The 18,380-nt window shown below is 48.2% G+C and overlaps 1 protein-coding gene across 2 annotated transcripts in view; it reads left to right on the top strand.

Annotated features, from left to right (window-relative positions):
- Positions 1-18,380, top strand: part of LOC139056179 (cationic amino acid transporter 4-like) — a 184,298-nt gene that overhangs the window by 23,335 nt on the left and 142,583 nt on the right. The gene's annotated exons all lie outside the window — the stretch shown is intronic.

Genomic DNA, 18,380 nt, shown 5'->3' with positions numbered 1-18,380 from the left:
AGCAGTTTATAAAAGCGACTGTCATTCGAGCCGTATGCTAATCGCAATGCAGATTTATGCAATCTGTGTTACAAATAGCGTCGCTCGAGAGTTGAGAACCATCGATGCCAGCTAGCACGCCAGCCTTATCGGTTGTCTTGATCAAATTAGGGATAATCCTTCACGTACATGTGGCGAGCGCAACGAAAAGCTGCGCTATCACTGTCGATATTTGTAGAATGTATAGCTGGAATAACTTTTCATTGGCACCTTGCCATCTTGGGGCTTTTCTTAATGTATTCTTTAATAGCGTTGTATGCGGCGTACAAATGTTGTACCCTTCACCAGTTTGCTATGCGGTGCGTCAAAGCGGAGGGCATCGCATTATGTTTGCTCGCCTGTGCTTATCTCACATGGACCGAACTCAGACGGCTTGCAGACGTCAGTACAGACGGCTTGCATTAACGCCACCGTTTCTATACCGTCTTGGGGCACGTCGAGAAGCTGCGTAGACAGGAAACGTGACAGCACGACAGACGTGTCCTAGGTTGAGCAAATAAATGGACAAGTGATGACATGGTGCACTGACGTCATCGCGGTCGCCATGTTAGGGCACTAGCGGGCTGAGAAGCTTCGTCCATGTCATCCCATGAAAACCATCTATCCCGGCTGTCCTTTTTTTTTTAATTCCGCTGCCGAGAAGTGCATGGGCGTGTCCCGGCCGGCCGGGGGAATCGATCCCACGACTATGCGTGCTCAGTGCGCTTCCTTGTCGCTGTGTGGTTTAGGATTTCGTTGTTTAAGAAGGCCATGTGCTGCTTCGATCCATGCACCCTTTCTGCCGACGGTATCAACAAACGGTAAAAGGGAAACGCTTTGCTAGCCTGCTGTAATCACAGCCGGCACTGGTATAAATGCAGATAAAAGTACCTGAGAGCCGTACGGTGACCGATTCCTTATGCCGAGATACATGCCGGATCTGCCTCTATGTAGTCGAGAGCTCTGCCTGCGTCCTGTGAGCGAGCGAATCTTGTTTGCATCCGTTTCCGCTATCCGTTCTTCTTTTCGTATCATCAGTCCCTCCGCATGGCCGTACCCTACGTTAGGGAAGGCGCGCCACAGATTCCGAGCGAATGACTAAGTGCAAAACGAATGGGAAATTAAACGAGTCATTCAGAAATTTTTTCCCAGGCGTCCTCCGTCACTTCTGATGCACTAACGCTCGTGTATTGGACCTGACTGCGCGAGTTGCAGCTAGAACAGTGACGGGCTCGTCTGTGCAACGCCTCGTATAGATGTCGGGAGGCCTGCGCGTCTCACACTGTGACTCGTGTCATTATCGCGGAAGGCCAACGCTGTCACTATGCGTCGTGCGACAAAAGCGCACAAAAAGGTTTTTACCGCCGTTACTCGCCTATCCGCTTGCGTAATCGTTTTGGCCGCGACATAATCATCCCGAAGGCATTTCTGCGTCTACCTTTCCGATGGAAGATCTATGGAATGCGGGGATGTTTGTAGCGTGCTGTAGTCGATCAGTGTCACAATCGTAAGCGCTGTTATTCCTCGGTACGTGTGCCGGTATGCCTCTACGTTTGCGAGTTTGATTGTACTAAGCTGATGCGTTCAAATTCGATGTCAATCGGCCATGCGCAATTGCAGTCTCTTGGCTGAGACAAAGGGAGATAGCGGTAGTGCCGTCACGCGTGCTGTGGACAAATGCATCCGTCGCGTACACTTGATAAGAGCTCCCGAGCAATTATAGCTGTCCGACCTTTTGCCACGTGTCTCTCGCATAAACGGTCCTCGCTTATAATGTCCAGTAAAACTAAGTATGCGGGAAATGAGACGCTATTGCTTTGCGTAAATCTACTCGATGACTAAGGCTCGCGTGGTACGGTGCGTCACCGGTGACATACCGATGTCACACCGCTCTATTTAAAGAGCGTATGATTTTATTATCTTATTTTGTGCCTCGGAAAAGCGCTGGGGGGGGGGGGGACGGCATTACGCTTGTTGATAAGCTAGATTGATTTCTGATAGGAAAAAAATGTCATCTTCAGTGTTTAATTAGCAGCAGCGGCAGCATGTAGATGTGCAAAAAGCACATGCGTGCCATGCTCGCTTAAAAGGGTTGTAAACAAATGAGAACTCGTGCTCCCAGCACATCCCCCTCTCACTTCTTTTCAGCATATCACAAACTCTTCCTCGACATTTTCGCCACATCGCTCGTTGGTAGAGCCTTCTTTCTGTTGCCAGCATATTATTTGTGTGTGTGAGAGAGAGAGAACCCTTTAATGAAAGGCAGAGATTTTAGCCGGCGTATAGACATCGCTGACATGCTACTCTGCGTGGGTAAGTGAATAGGGGAGAGAAAGAGGAGAGAGGTGCAAAAAAAGGAATAAGTTAAAAAAAGTAGTTGCCCTCTTACCGATAAAGTTGTGGGCATTTATTTTCGTTTAGTTAGCGAACTGTGAAATCGTGTGCCGTGAGAGAGAGAAACGCATTTGAGAAATGTCAGAGAGGCGGACCTGAGGTTAACTAGTTTTGCGAAGGAACAGCGCTTAAGAACGGTACAATGGCGGCGAGTATCATGAGAGCAAGCGTATGTACCAACCAGACAAAGTTAGTACGCTGTTAGGTTAACTACAGTCGGCGACAATCAAAATAAGAGGCTATAGGTGGGCGCTGTCCTAGTGAAGCACGGTTTGCATAAATCGCCGTAAATTAGGTTAGCTTGTTTCCATGACATCACGTGTTTTAAAGTGAAGCCTTCTTTGCCTACCACCCTATAGTTTCGACGGGGCCCTTCGGGCGGCCGCTGGTCGGGTTCTGGCGGAGTAGATGATGAGGATGAGCTTACATCTACAGGCACCTACCCAATCGGGGAGGGGGGGGGGGGCGTGTTAGGTCGATTCCTACTCACTCGACGAGTACATGACGATCACTATAAGCTTGCTTCTGTTGAAATATAACCACTCTGAGGGTAGATTCCTATTCATTCGGCAAGTAGATGATAACCACCAGCCTACTTATCTTGAAATCTACCCACCCTGGAGGGTAAATTCCTACTCACTTCCCTAGTAGACGATGATGCTGAGCTTACTTCTGTTGTCACTTACCCACTCGGGGGAGGAGGAGGGTAGATCCCTACTCCTTCGCCGAGTAGATGACAATGATGAGCTTACTTCTGACGAAATCTACCCACTCGGGGCTAAATTCCTACTCGCTTGCCGAGTAGATGATGATGGATAGCTTAATTCCCCACTCGGGGGAGGAGGAGTGTAAATCCCTACTCCCTCGCCGAGTAGATGGTAATGATGAGCTTACTTATGATGAAATCTATCCACTCTGGGGGTAAATTCATACTCACTTGCCTAGTAGATGATGATGGTTAGCTTACTTCAATTGTCACTTACCCACTCGTGGGAGAAGGAGGGTAGATGCCTACTCTCTCGCCGAGTAGATGATAATGATGAGCTTATTTCTGACGAAATCTACACACTCTGGGGGTACATTTCTACTCGCTTGCCAACTGGACGATGATGGTGACCTTACTTCTATTGGCACCTACTCACCCGAAGAGGGAGGGTGCTAGATTACTAATCACTCTCCGAACAGATGATAATGAAGAAATCTACCCACTCAGGGGGTAAATTCCGACTTATTTGCCTATTAGATGATAATGGTGAGCTTACTTCTGTTGTCACTTACCCACTCGGGGGAGGAGGAGGGTAGATCGCAACTCTCTCGCCGAGTAGATGATAATGATGAGCTTACTTCTGATGAAATCTACCCACTCGGGGGTAAATTCCTACTCGCTTGCCGAGTAGATGATGATGGTGAGCTTACTTCTATTGTCACTTACCCACTCGGTGGAGGAGGAGGGTAGATCCCTACATCTCGCCGAGTAGATGATAATGATGAGCTTACTTCTGACGAAATCTACCCACTCGGGGGTAAATTCCTAATCGCTTGCCGAGTAGATGATGATGGTGAGCTTACTTCTATTGTCACTTACCCACTCGGGGGAGGAGGAGGGTAGATCTGTACTTCTCGCCGAGTAGATAATAATGATGAGCTTACTTCTGATGAAATCTACCCACTCTGGGGGTAAATTCCTACTCGCTTGCCGAGTAGATGATGATGGTGAGCTTACTTCTATTGTCACTTACCCACTCGGGGGAGGAGGAGGGTAGATCTGTACTTCTCGCCGAGTAGATAATAATGATGAGCTTACTTCTGATGAAATCTACCCACTCTGGGGGTAAATTCCTACTCGCTTGCCGAGTAGATGATGATGGTGAGCTTACTTCTATTGTCACTTACCCACTCGGGGGAGGAGGAGGGTAGATCCCTACTTCTCGCCGAGTAGATAATAATGATGAGCTTACTTCTGATGAAATCTACCCACTCGGGGGTAAATTCCTACTCGCTTGCCGAGTAGATGATGATGGTGAGCTTACTTCTATTGTCACTTACCCACTCGGGGGAGGAGGAGGGTAGATCCCTACTTCTCGCCGAGTAGATAATAATGATGAGCTTACTTCTGATGAAATCTACCCACTCTGGGGGTAAATTCCTACTCGCTTGCCGAGTAGATGATGATGGTGAGCTTACTTCTATTGTCACTTACCCACTCGGGGGAGGAGGAGGGTAGATCTGTACTTCTCGCCGAGTAGATAATAATGATGAGCTTACTTCTGATGAAATCTACCCACTCTGGGGGTAAATTCCTACTCGCTTGCCGAGTAGATGATGATGGTGAGCTTACTTCTATTGTCACTTACCCACTCGGGGGAGGAGGAGGGTAGATCCCTACTTCTCGCCGAGTAGATAATAATGATGAGCTTACTTCTGATGAAATCTACCCACTCGGGGGTAAATTCCTACTCGCTTGCCGAGTAGATGATGATGGTGAGCTTACTTCTATTGTCACTTACCCACTCGGGGGAGGAGGAGGGTAGATCCGTACTTCTCGCCGAGTAGATAATAATGATGAGCTTACTTCTGATGAAATCTACCCAATCTGGGGGTAAATTCCTACTCGCTTACCGAGTAGAAGATGATGGTGACCTTACTTCTATTGGCATCTACTCACCCGGAGAGGGGAGGGTGCTAGATTACTAATCACTCTCCGAGTAAAGCATGATGATGAGCTTACTTCTATTTGCACCTACCCACTCCGGGAATAGATTACTACTGACTCGCCGTGTACATGATAGCGATGATCTTACTTATACAGAGCCTACCAACTATGGGGTAGATTACTACTCACTCGCCGACTAGAGTATCATGATGAGCTCATTGCTATTTGCACCTACCCACTCTGTGGGTAGATTCCTACTCACCCGCAGAATAAATTGTGATGATGAGCTTACTTCTGTTTGCACCTGACCACTCGGGGGGCAGATTCCTACTCATTCGCCGAGTAGGTGATGATGATAAGCTCACTGCTATTAGAACCTACCCACCCTGCTGGAAGATTCGTACTCCCTCGTCGAGTAGATGATGGTGATGGGCTTACTTCTATTGGCGCCTACCTACCCTGGAGTAGATTCCTACCCACTGTTAAACAAAGGAAGAGTGTCAAGCGGCACGAATCGAACCTATGCCCCCCAAGCACAGCAGCCCGATGCTGTATGCATTAGGCCGCAGCAGCGATGTTTTTCCCTTTATTACTGGGAAGTGAAACCGTACCATTTACACTTAACAAACGGCAAGTCAATAATCAGGCATACTTAGACTCAACTCAAATAGGTGAAACCAATCAAGAGATTCGCAAGAACCTCCGTATATTCCGCGCATTTGACTTATTTAGTCCTGGTAGATGTTCTCTGCTCGTGGTGACTCGCCATGTCTTTCTATCATTTTTTATGTTGTGCAGCGAAGAGTTAAGAAAGCATAAGTCAAGGCTACCGCTATCAGATACCTCGATGCAGCAAAATACAGAACCTTGCCATACGAACTCATTTTCCTTACTGGATTGCAGTAGTCGCTGAAGCGCACCAATGATAGGCCACAGCCGAAAGCCTAGCATCGTGACAACGCCGACTACCTATTTCCCGTCGTCGCCACGTATTCCATATGACGATGATTGCTATACTATGGTGCATACACACAACGTGGGATCGCTTTTCTGGCGGTCCCTCTCGTCCCGAACCCCGAGTAGCTCTTTCTTACGATCGCTGCATGTTCGCCATGTTTGATTATGAAAGGCTTGCGGATCTCTTACCGAACCAACGACTTCTTTCACGTGATTGCCGCGTGTTGATCGTGATTGTGATTTCAATACTGTGATACGCATACCAACAATAAAGACGAAGACGTTAGGCAGCCCCTGGCGGTGCATTTCACCCCCAGTATATTCAGAAAAATGTGCTAACAGTTCCTTCAGCGCCCGCTTCATGAGAGATCCCTCAGAGTGGGTTGCGCCATTTCACTAGGGAACCAGAACAAGATGCAGCGTAACGAAAGAAGTTGGCCAATCCGGCCTCGTGGGTGCGGCACTGCACCTATGTTGAAGGGGGACAACAACAACAAGAAGGTGAAGAACGGTGCGTGGATGAGGCCTGACGGGGGCTGCCACTCTCAACACAGCAATGATGTGCCGAAACGCGTTCCAACGGCAGAAGAGACACGCAAGCGCCGAACAGACGTCGAGCCGAGAGATAGATAGAGTAAACTTTAACGTCCAACAGAAAAGGCGATCTACCCACCCCCCGACACGCAGGTCAGGGGGCGAGTGCCGCCGCCTCAGATGCAGGCTGGGAGGTCTTGGGTCCCAGCAGCCTCTTCAGCCAGTTGGACGAGCCGGAGCTGGAGCTCAAGGTTAGGTTAGGTTAGGTTAGGTTAGGTTAGGTTAGGTTAGGTTAGGGTCTCAGGTGACGCGTTCGATGGGCGCGGCAGAGCGTGGCGCCGAGCTCGCGCTGTCCGCGAAACGCGAGTCAAAGCGTCGTCGTCGTCGTCGCCGACTTCAAGGCCTCAAGAACCCTTACGCACGGTTTCACGTCGACTTCACTGCTGTGCGATTCTTTTTTTTTTATGCGAAGCATACTAGCCGCACAACCACGCTCTTGCTTGCTGCGCCGCGCGCGGCCGCGTAGCCACCATATGACGTCATAACAGCTGCAAAAGCGGAGGCTCAACTCGTGCGCTCGCTTGCGGCCGCGTAGCTACATAGCCGGGTCTCAGCTCGTGCGCTCGCCTGCATGAGTTGTTTCTTCGTCTAGCCGAACCAAATATAGCCGAGCAACAGCAGTTCACCAGGCTAAACAGTGGTTCAACAACTAAAATAAAGGCTAGTTTGCTTCGCATTCTGGGCTTAACCTTAGCTAAGCCACAGCCATTTTCTTTATATTGTGATAAAGACTTGCCCTTAAGGCATAATTATTGGTGCGTATATGCATGTTATATGTGTGCTGTGAGGCCTGTGTTGTGTATGACTTGAAGCAGTGTTTCGTGGAATCTGTTGTCACGCATCCAGCGGTCATAGCTGGTTGTCACACGGTAGCGGAGGCCGACTTGCAGTAGGAGACGCGAGCGTTCCGATTTTAAACCAGCACATGTCCATATTAGGTGGTATATGTATCTGCTTCCATCACAGTGCGATTCTGTACTATGTGTAAATTTATACGGTATCAGCATTCAGCGTAAAGAAGTACTTAAAGGACAGAGGATGCCCGAGCTTCACAAAGTAGCGAAACCCGCGTGAGCACATTGACAGCAACTGTCGCGTCATTCGTTGCATAGAATCTTGTAGGCGTTTCACGAAAGCTTGTCGATTCCGACGTTTCAATTGGATCTGCATGATTTTATGCACTTAAAACGACGGCTTCCTCCTCACAGATTTGCCTTTGTGTCACTCGCTGGTTTTTTTAGGATGAAACCTGAACGTCCTGGAAAAAAGTTTGAGCGATCCCGACATCAGTGCTCAGCCAAATTCAATACTTTGCCGCGAAACAACTAGCTTTAATTTTCCAGTTAACCTAGCGTTTACACTAGCAGAGCAAACTAATTAATCTGCGAGCGGTCAAAAAGTTTGAGCAATACTGATATCAAGGCTCAGCCAGAGTCAATATTCTGGCTCGAAGCAGCAACCTTTTATTTTCCAGTTAGCCTAGCGTTTATAGATAGGGCACGTAATTAACATTAAGTGAAGCCTTACTGCATAGATAGGGCACGTAATTAACATTAAGTGAAGCCTTACTGCATAGAAGACGAAGACGACGAGTGATAGGCTCGGTTCCGAACGCCCGTCTGTAATTTTAAGTCTTTTTTAGCAAGTGTAGAGCTCATTTTTACTCTTTGTGCACCTCTTTCACCAAACGCCGGTCTGGGGGTCACCGTCCTGCGAGAGAAGCACAGCAAGCGGCTCCCGAAGCGCACCGGACCGAAGCAGCGAAGCGAGCCTCCGCCGTCGGCCGCCCTTCGTGATGCTCTGATGGCATCCGTCGCAAGCAATCAGCAATCAGGTCAGCACGTTGCTTCTGTAGACCACGGAGAAGATGAACAAGCAAGGAAGAGGCTACGTGAAGATGACATCGACACAAGAGAATCTGCAGGAGACAACGAAGGGATGGATCAGACAGCCTTCACTGTTGTCTCTTACAAAAAGAAAAGAGCCGCAGGTGTTCCTGTTATATTCAAGCCAACTCAGCCTGACAGCAGCTTATGGAGAGTAAACCCGAATCTTCTGGCTTCTGCGGTCGTGACAACAGCCCAAGAAAAGATACTCAGCCACCGTCTCAACAAGGATGGAAGCCTCATGGTGACAGTCTCTACACTTCCCGCAGCCAATCGTCTCCTCACAGTGACAGATCTATCGGGCATTCCTGTAGAAGCTCGAGTTCCATACTCCTACTCTGCCACGTACGGGAGGATACAGGACGTTCCTGTTGAGTACTCAGATGACAACCTCAAGGAGTATTTGAGCGAACAAGGCGTCATATCTGCTAAAAGGCAAGTTTTCTACGTCCCTAACGAAGATGGCGTAGTAACGGAAACCCGAAGACGCTCGGTCATCCTGGAATTCGCTAAGGACGCCCCTTTACCAAACCGAGTGTCGCTTGGATTCTGCAGTTATCCCGTGACGGAATACATGGGGTCTGCTACTCAATGTTTCAGATGTCAAAGACACAGACATATAGCGAAATATTGTAAAGGCCCCATCCGCTGCAAGATATGCGCTGGTCCACATACGCATAAGGAGTGCACGTCACGTTCCCAGCCTCGGTGTGCAAACTGTGGAGCTGAGCATGCTGCGTCATACGGAGGGTGTCCTAAAAAGAAATCAGCCACTCTTGCACGGACTATGGAGCAAATCCAAGGAAAAGTACGGAAACGACGAGAACCACCACCGAATCCGGATGTGATGTATACATCTACAAACCAAAAGCAACACGACACGGTGCAGCGCAGCGACACGACTTTGAAAAAGTCCTACGCCTCAGTCGTGAAAGAAAACCAGCAAAGGCCTTCAACTGCAACGAATCCATCAATACCCTCAAGTGATATAACCTCAACCCCACGACAGCAACAAGTGTCCTCAAGGTCGCAGCAGAAGAACAGGAAGAACCAAGAAAGGTCGTTAGATGGTAGCACTACAAATGAGATATCAAGTGTGCTGATTCCCATGATGTTCGCCGCACTCAAGGCTATTCTCCGTGCCAGCCCATCGTTTAAGAGCATCCCTGAAGTAGAGGCCATCCTGGCTTTGGAACCGCTAGTGTCGTCTTCTTTCACGGCGCAAAGCCGTGATTCTTCACAGTAGCAACGATGGCTTCGCCAACAATGGTCTCACAAGCGGTGTCCACCAACAAACACTTCCGCACATGTACTATATTCCAGTGGAACGCTCGCGGATTGCGCTCGAAGTTAGCAGACTTTAAGCATCTTACGCGAGTGTACCGATTCCCTTTTTTAGTCATTTCCGAGTCTCGCGTCAACGAGCACTTTAGGATAAAGGGGTATTATTTTCATCATTCAAGGCGACAAAATGGAATTAGCCGACTGCTCGTTGGATTTCGCAACGACATACCTGCCTCTGCGATTGACGTAACACCACATGACAAGAACGAATATATTTGCGCAACCACAGTGATTGCATCCAAAGTGTTTACCCTAATCGGCGTTTACTTGGAACCAGGATCACCTTTCGACGTGACCAGATTGGAAAACTTGTTGACAAACACTCAGTCGCCACATATTATTTGTGGCGATTTCAACGCACATAACGAGATCTGGGGCAGTTCACATACATGTGGTCGGGGTGCCAAGCTGGCGAAGCTTTTTGCAAAATACAATATAGAGCCCTTGAACGATGGCAGCATAACGTACCTGAAAAATCCGACGACTGTTAGCTGCATTGACATCACATTCGAATCAAGTCAAGTGGCCCCGATGTTCGGATGGTGTACAGATTTCGAGACTCGAGGTAGTGATCACTACCCGATCCTAATCTCTGCCCTTGATTTTCGGACGTCGCCCAGAAAAGTGAAACTGAAGTCGGTAGACTGGGAAGCTTACACAGCAGCCGTAGACAAAGGAATCACAGCCTCGACTACAAATACAGAAATAATACCGACAATAGCTCATTGCCTCAAACAAAGTACCCGCTCTGCCACTAAGCATTGCAATGTACCAACAAACGACGAGGAATTTGAAAGGTTATGTGCCATTCGAAGGCGTGCCGAAAGGAAGGCTCTACGTACTAAGAATATCGAAGACCTCAGATCTTGTCGACGGGCACAAAGGCATATACGACGTTACCTCACCAAACTGGACCGAAAAAGGTGGAGGGACTTTTGTGGGACACTGGACATACGACAACCGCTGAGCAAAATCTGGCGAGTCGTCAGAGGCATTCGCAAAGAGCCGCAACAGCTTTATCCTTTTATCGCCCTCTCATTACATGAACGCGCATCCCTGAAAGAGGTGGCAGAGCAGTACTGCAGGCTCCTTTCCAACGGGGCACAACCTTTGCGGCAAATTGCAAATCGTCAGCCTAGTCCACCTCGAGCTACCCTTCCTGACTTAGAATTACCATTCACCATCGAAGAGCTCACGGCAGCAATCAGCGACGTAAACAAGCGATCATCACCTGGCCATGACGGCGTGAGTTATGAAGCGCTCGCAAAACTATGCCACACATCTCGCCTACGCCTTCTGGAGTACTACAACGCCTCATGGATAACTGGGGAGGTTCCTACGGAATGGAAGCTTGCGAAAGTCATTCCGATATTGAAACCATCAAAGCAGCCAACGAATTACGCCTCCTTCAGACCCATATCTCTGCTTAGCTGCGTAGGGAAGCTATTCGAAAAAATGATCTACAAACGACTAAATTGGTTCCTGGAAACTGCAAAAGTTTACCCGGAGGAAATGAATGGCTTCCGGCAAAATAGATCCGCAATTGATAATGTCATTGCCTTGGTTTCATCACTTGAAGAGGAATTGGTCTCTGGAAACATACCTACTGCATTATTTTTAGACATTCAGGCAGCATATGATTCGGTCTATCATACAGCGATACTTGACGCTTTGGAAACTCTTGGTCTTGGAGGACGGCTCTACGCATGGATTGCAGACTATCTTCAAGCACGCCAACTTTTCATGTGTACCCCGGAGGGCCCCACAGCGCTTTATGCCGTCGAGAAGGGAGTGCCACAAGGAGCTGTGTTAAGCCCGATATTATTTAATTTAGTCCTCATCCACCTGAAAAGAAACCTGCCCCCTGGCGTCAAAATCACACTGTATGCGGACGACATCTGCATTTGGAGTGCGGCGCGTTCCCGCAGTACCACCCAACAACGCCTCCAGAGAGCGCTAGCAAATATATCGGCCTACCTAAATCCAAGGGGTCTGAAATTGTCCCCCGACAAAAGCGTTGCCATGGCTTTCACGCGGAGGCGAATGGAAAAATACCGACTAGTGTTGGGTGGTCGCGCCCTTCCATACGTCAAGACGCAAAGGTTTCTTGGAGTGACGATCGATAGGAACCTCACATGGTCGCCCCAAGTGAAAAAACTGAGTGAGAAGATTTCCTCGGCGTCGCACGTATTCCGATTTTTAGCCGGATCACAGTGGGGCAGCAACTGTCGATCAATGGTGCTCCTCCATAAGGCCTACGTCGACGGAACACTACGATATTACCTCCCGATCCTGCACAAAGTGTCTCCCACAAGCAAGAGAAAACTCGAGGCAGCACGAAACAACTGCCTTCGCGTATGTCTTGGCCTCCGAAGGGGTCGTCCCGCTCAGGGACTGTAGCAGAAGCCGGATGCCTGCCTCTGGAAGTGCTATGTTCGCAGGAGACACTTCGGATACACCTCCGCCACGTCATTCATACGAAGAATCACTTTTTAAAGGATATTTCCAGAACCCGTGCTACATCCAGCTTTGGGCAGGCCGTCGGAAGCATATCTATTTCGATTCCTGCTCAGGCGTCACGAATTATGCCGCGAAACATTCCACCATGGACACTGTCCCCACTGGAAATCGTACCATACATACCTGGAATCAGTTCGAAAAAGAAAATGCCGCAAGCAGCGACTTATCAGATAGCTTTAGAATATATGCACAAAGAATACGCAGCCGCAACGCACATTTTCACAGATGGCTCTACAACTCCACATCGTTCATCATGCGGACTTTTTGTTCCCTCTACAGGACAACGATTCTCGTTTCGTCTTGAGCGAGCGACATCATCTACTTCAGCGGAGCTCTATGGCATTAAGGAGGCCCTTGTGTATATACTTCGACAGCAGCCGACAAAGACATGGGTGATATTCACAGACTCAAAAGCAGCCCTACAAAGTATATGGAACAGGCACAAGCGTTGCAATAATCAACCAGCAGCATTTGACATTGCTTATCTTCACCACAGGGCTAAGATTGCTGGGCATTGCATAAAGTTCCAGTGGATACCTGGCCATGCCGGCATTTCGGGAAATGAAAGAGCGGACGAAGCTGCCAGAAATGGACTCCAATACCGCAAATTCAGAAGAACATATTTTACAAAAGCCGACGCTTCAACCATGGCAAAAAAATATGCCTATCAAGAAAAAGACCGCATCCTGAATCTGCCGCTTCACCAAGACAACTTCCTACGTTACATTGACCCAGAAATGAGACCGAAAATTCCACGACCACTTCCTCGACACTTAGAGACATTGTACCATCGTCTTCGACTGAACGTGGCATACACGAACAATTATCTGTACCGCATAGGACTTACCACTAGCCCATACTGTGACAACTGTCGCAACTTAGAGACAATTGAGCACGTATTACTAGAATGCCCCGCGTACCGCGACGAGAGACAATTTTTTGAGCACCAAATGGACATGATTTGCCCCGAACCGTTAACGTTACCGACCATCTTAGGTCCAATGCCCGGCCCTTCGAAACAGCGACGGGTTTTGGATTTATTGTTCAAATACCTGACAGAAATTGGTCAAATAGGAAAGCTTTAAGAATTGCATCCTTCCTATACAAAAGCCTAAATTTACCCGCCATGTCACCTGTAAAATTAGTATCAGGTCCAGTCGGACATTTCATATTTATTTTTATCCTTTTTTTTTCTCCCACTCTTATCTGAAATCTTTTAATCCCATTCCCCATCCCTATACAGAGTAGCATGCCAGCGGTTATATACGCGCCGGCAAAATTCTCTGTTTTTCTAATAAAGAGCCCTCTCTCTCTCTCTCTACTGCATAGATCTTAAATATTGGCTATATTCAAACTCTTATCACTTCAGACTCCTCGCTAAACTAATAAATTTTTATTTTAAATTTCAATAATTACTTACTTCATATATGTATTCATTGTACGCATATATACATTATTGCATTATATACATTACGTACGGTATGTAAATACATTATATCCAGACGAACCCGTCTGGATACAATGCTTCGCGTTGGAAGGTCCAGACGCGGTCGTCTCGTCATGCTCATACTGACGCAGTTGAGAAGCTGTCCCTTTAGATGTTAAGTAAGAAAGCTTTGCCTTCTGAGACTAATTGGGTCTCCCCATGGTGAGGGCACGCTGAGGGTTCATCAACCTCACCTGTTAACGCGCTCGGCGACCCCTGGAACGCAGGCTTGGCGTTGCATTTGCATTGCGCGAAAGCAGGCATTCCTCCTTCGAGCGAAGGCGCGGGTAATCCGGTTTCGTGCCTCGCGATGTTGCATCCTTATCTCGCTTACTGCACACACTGATAAAAGCGCACTGCTTCCAGGCTTCCGCACACCTCTGGTCCAAACCGGTTCCCAAAGCCCCTCAGCATTGTAGAAGGAAGGCAAGAGATACAGGCAGGAACACACACTCCCATGGACGGGAGCTTGGCCTGAATGGATCGCGCGAAATTGCTTCCGTTGTTTGTTTCTCGGTGGAATGGCGCCGTTCCAGGGAAGCTGGCTGCATTGCGCTGTCGCTTTAATCGAATTCGCTACCAGCCCACGAACGTTTGTTCTCGCTAATTGTCCGTTTGTGTGTTTGCGAATACTGTCCCAGCGTTAAAACGGTTGTTTTGAACGTGCGCGTGCGCGTGGGTGAGTGTGTGCCTTGCTTGTAGCATTTCCGTTGTTTTGTACACATACGTCAAATAAGAAGCGAGTATGTCGTTATCAGCCATTAATAATGACAGGAATTCTGAAAGCGTCTCTCGTTTAGTTAGTCTGCTTATCGGTAGGCAACACTGGAATATTAGTAGTAATTCCAGCGAACATCTACAGACAGCGCACATACTGCACGGAAAGAAAGACAGGCTAGTGATTCAATCAAGTAGGTTGGGTGTTCCTTTCAGGATGTAGTTGCCGTGTAAACAAACCAAACATTCAACATGGCCAGTTTCGACAACCGTTTTCTGCGACAAATAGCCCAAATGCGAGCAAAGCACCTCTACATTCGCAACGTCACCCAGATGTGTAAACGTATTTAGCGTTAAACTGGATCGAATGCACTTAAATTAAGCCCCGAGGGGTTTTCTCATTACGCCTGTATAGAAAAGGAGGTGGAATTCTCTGCGACCAGCATTCTTGTACAGATTAACTTTAATTTGCAGGCGCTCACCTAAACTAGGCCAAAAGCGTTTGGATTTTTGGATTGCACGCGCTAACGAGCGTAGCCGTCCTGCTGTCTATGATTGATTGATTGATTGATTGATTGATTGATTGATTGTGTTTACGCCCAGAAGCAACACTAGCGCTATGAGGCACACCATAGTGATGAGATCCGCCGGTTCAGCAACTTTCACTAACGGGAGTTGTATATCGTGCACCTTACAGTGGAACTAAAGGAGCAGCGTTTTTAGCATTTCGCGTCCGTCAAAATACAGCCGCCGCGGTGGAAAATTCAACTCGCTACCTCGTGCACGTCCAGTGGCACGCTGTAACCACTGACATCCATCGCGGAAGTTGAGGACCCTGCTGTTTTTTTTTTTTTTCCTATCTCTGGAGCAGCCGGGGAGAGAAAACGCCGTCGCGGGTTTTTGAAAAACTTCACGCGCAGCTTCTCGCAGAGGGGGTTGGAGGTTCGATTCCCGGCCGCGGCGGCCGCATTTCGACGAGGGCGAAACGAGGAGCCCCAGCACCGCCGTCTTGCAAAACTGTTACACGGCATAATACCCGACCGATTCGTGTAAAGCGTGTGGGGCAGAGAGCAACGCTGCGACGCATGCACTGGGAACGTGCGGGCAACAACGGTGCCGACGTCCGGCGACGCGTCCATTACCGCGGCCGTTACCAGTGTACGTGAAGCCTCGAGATCGCTTTTTGCCGTCGCCGCCCCAGCTGCGGGGGGCCGCCGGGGACCTGCTCCGTCGGCGTCGCCGCCGCTGGGAGGCGGCACTCGAAAATTCGGAGCTGGAAGACCAGCTCTGGGCCGTCCGGCAAGCCGAAGTGGCCGTCCGAGTCCAAGGACTTCGAGCCGGCACCTAAGGCCACCGCAACCAAAACTGTCGCGGACCATTCTTTTTTTATATCTTGTTGTTGTTGCTGTTCTGATGATGATGATGATGATTATGATGATGATGATGATGGTGGTGGTGGTGGTGGTGATGATGATGATGATGATGGTGGTGGTGGTGGTGGTGGTGGTGGTGGTGGTGGTGGTGGTGGTGGTGGTGGTGGTGGTGGTGGTGGTGGTGGTGGTGGTGGCGGCCTCATGTTATGGCTCATACCCACACTGGGGGATTGGCCAAGAATTGCGCGCTGAAACGTTCACCTATTCTTTTTGAAGTGCCACTTATTCGATGATAAAAAATATATATATAACGAAAAAGAGATAAGAAAACATACAAAAACAAATAAAATACAAGACAATAGTTAAAAAGTTATTCGTTTTGTTGACTGTATGTAACTGCAAACGGCATCAAATACGTCCCTGTGGCTGACCCCTGTAACTGACACACCGAAAGGTAGTATGATTTCTAGTGATAACATTAACCCTAATTTTGCGAACGGAAGTTCTAGATGTCTTTTTCTTAACAATTTGTGTCATCGACATACCACACATTGTTCTTCTTCTTCTTCTTCTTCTTCTTCTTCTTCTTCTTCTTCTTCTTCACCTTCGACCCACCGCGGTTGCTCAGTGGCTATGGTATTAGGCTACTGAGCACGAAGTCGCGGGATCGAATCCCGGCCACGGCGGCCACATTTCGATGGGGGCGAAATGGCGAAAACACCCGTGTGCTTAGATTTAGGTGCACGTTAAAGAACCCCAGGTGGTCGAAATTTCCGGAGTCCTCCACTACGGCGTGCCTCATAATCAGAAAGTGGTTTTGCCACGTGAAACCCCATAATTTAATTTTTTCTTCACTTTCTGCTTCTTCTTCTTTACTGAGCTTTAGGCGCATGGTAAGACAACCACAGGTGGTCAAAAATCAATTCACAGCGCCCCCATTATGGCGTGCTAAACCGCAGAATTCAATTAATCTTTTTTTTTTCCCCAGACACCTCGAATATCGCACATGACTCCATGCCATCCATAAGGATGCCATCGCGTGGCAGATGCCCCCCACTTTTCGCTTGGCGTCGATCGTCCTAGTTTGCACGCGCAAACTACGAAATTTTTTAGCGGGACTGATTTCGAAATAAATGTCAACTCGAGAAATATATAAGCGAGAACGAGGCATTCCGCGCATAGTAGAGCTTTTTCTTTAGGCTGCGTCTGCAGACCGCGAGAGCTCTGTGTAATATATTGTGATTAGCGTACATCCTGTTTGATATGCACAGCGACAAATGGCTTTGCGAAAGCTCGCCCGGGCTATGTCTAAGCTGGAAGAAGGAATGTTTTTTCAAGGTGAGAAGCGTCGACAGGGGCGTATGATCAGCATTCCCCGCACGTGTGCTATACGAAGGGGGCTTGGGAGCTTTCTCCAAGTAAGTAAAAGAGAATAAAAATGCATGCAGCTCATCCCATTAGATAAAGAGAGACAGAAATAGAGAGAAAAAAAATATGCGCGTAATTTGCGGCGTTTATGCAAAGCAACTTGGAAAGGCGGCGAAGTGAAAAAAAAAAAGAAATGGTGGTGGGTACAGTTGAACCGCCATGATCCCAGCTCGTGAGAGCGGGGCTTTGTGGCACGTTTCAGAAAAATGGAGCGCGTAACTTTTCTTTTTTCTTTTTAATTTGTATTACCATTCCTTTTCTTTTCTTCCCCGTCGCCGCTTTGTTCGCGCTGACACTATTACCCATGTGAGTTCGCAAACGATGCGGTATGTATTTAAATACCACAATAGTTTGCCCTCGCCGAATGTTGAAGAACTCTACAGTATTTCTGGTCCGTTCTTGTCTGTGTGCATTACTTATATGAAAGATAGGTTATTTTACGGCAAAAGAAAAGAGAAACGAGTAAGTCCGGCCCCGTCGACGTGCCTCTCTAACGTGAAAAAATTCGTATGCGCAAACATTGCTTCTACAGACTAAGGATTATGCCTTAGAAAAAAAAAATATGTTGGTCCACGGACGATTAGCATCTGTTATTTATTAATCGTTTGAAATTTTGAGCAATATTTCTTGAAGGTGAATAAACTGTATACTGTGTACAGGCCCAGCATGATGCGTATCCAACGCTCCATAGCTTCTGAAGCTTCGTAGAACAGCAGTCCACAAGCTTTGCTTTCGCAAACGACGAAGAGTGTGTGATAGAGAGAGAGAGAGAGAGAAAAAGAGAGAGAGAGAGTGATATAAGGAAGACAGGGATGCTAACCAGTCAAGAGTCTGGTTGGCTGGCCCATTAAGATGGGGGCGCATCCAATGCTCCATCGCTTCTTAGGATTCGTAGAACAGCACTCCACAAGCTTCGCTTTCGCAAACGACGATGTGTGTGTGTGTGTGTGTGTGTGTGTGTGTGTGTGCGTGTGTGTGTGCGTGTGTGTGTGCGTGTGTGTGTGCGTGTG

The sequence above is a fragment of the Dermacentor albipictus genome, chromosome 2, assembly GCF_038994185.2.
Source record: "Dermacentor albipictus isolate Rhodes 1998 colony chromosome 2, USDA_Dalb.pri_finalv2, whole genome shotgun sequence".
In the NCBI taxonomy this organism is placed as follows: Eukaryota; Metazoa; Arthropoda; class Arachnida; order Ixodida; family Ixodidae; genus Dermacentor; species Dermacentor albipictus.
Note: the sequence above shows the minus strand (reverse complement) of the source record. Positions and strands in the feature narration are given on the sequence as shown.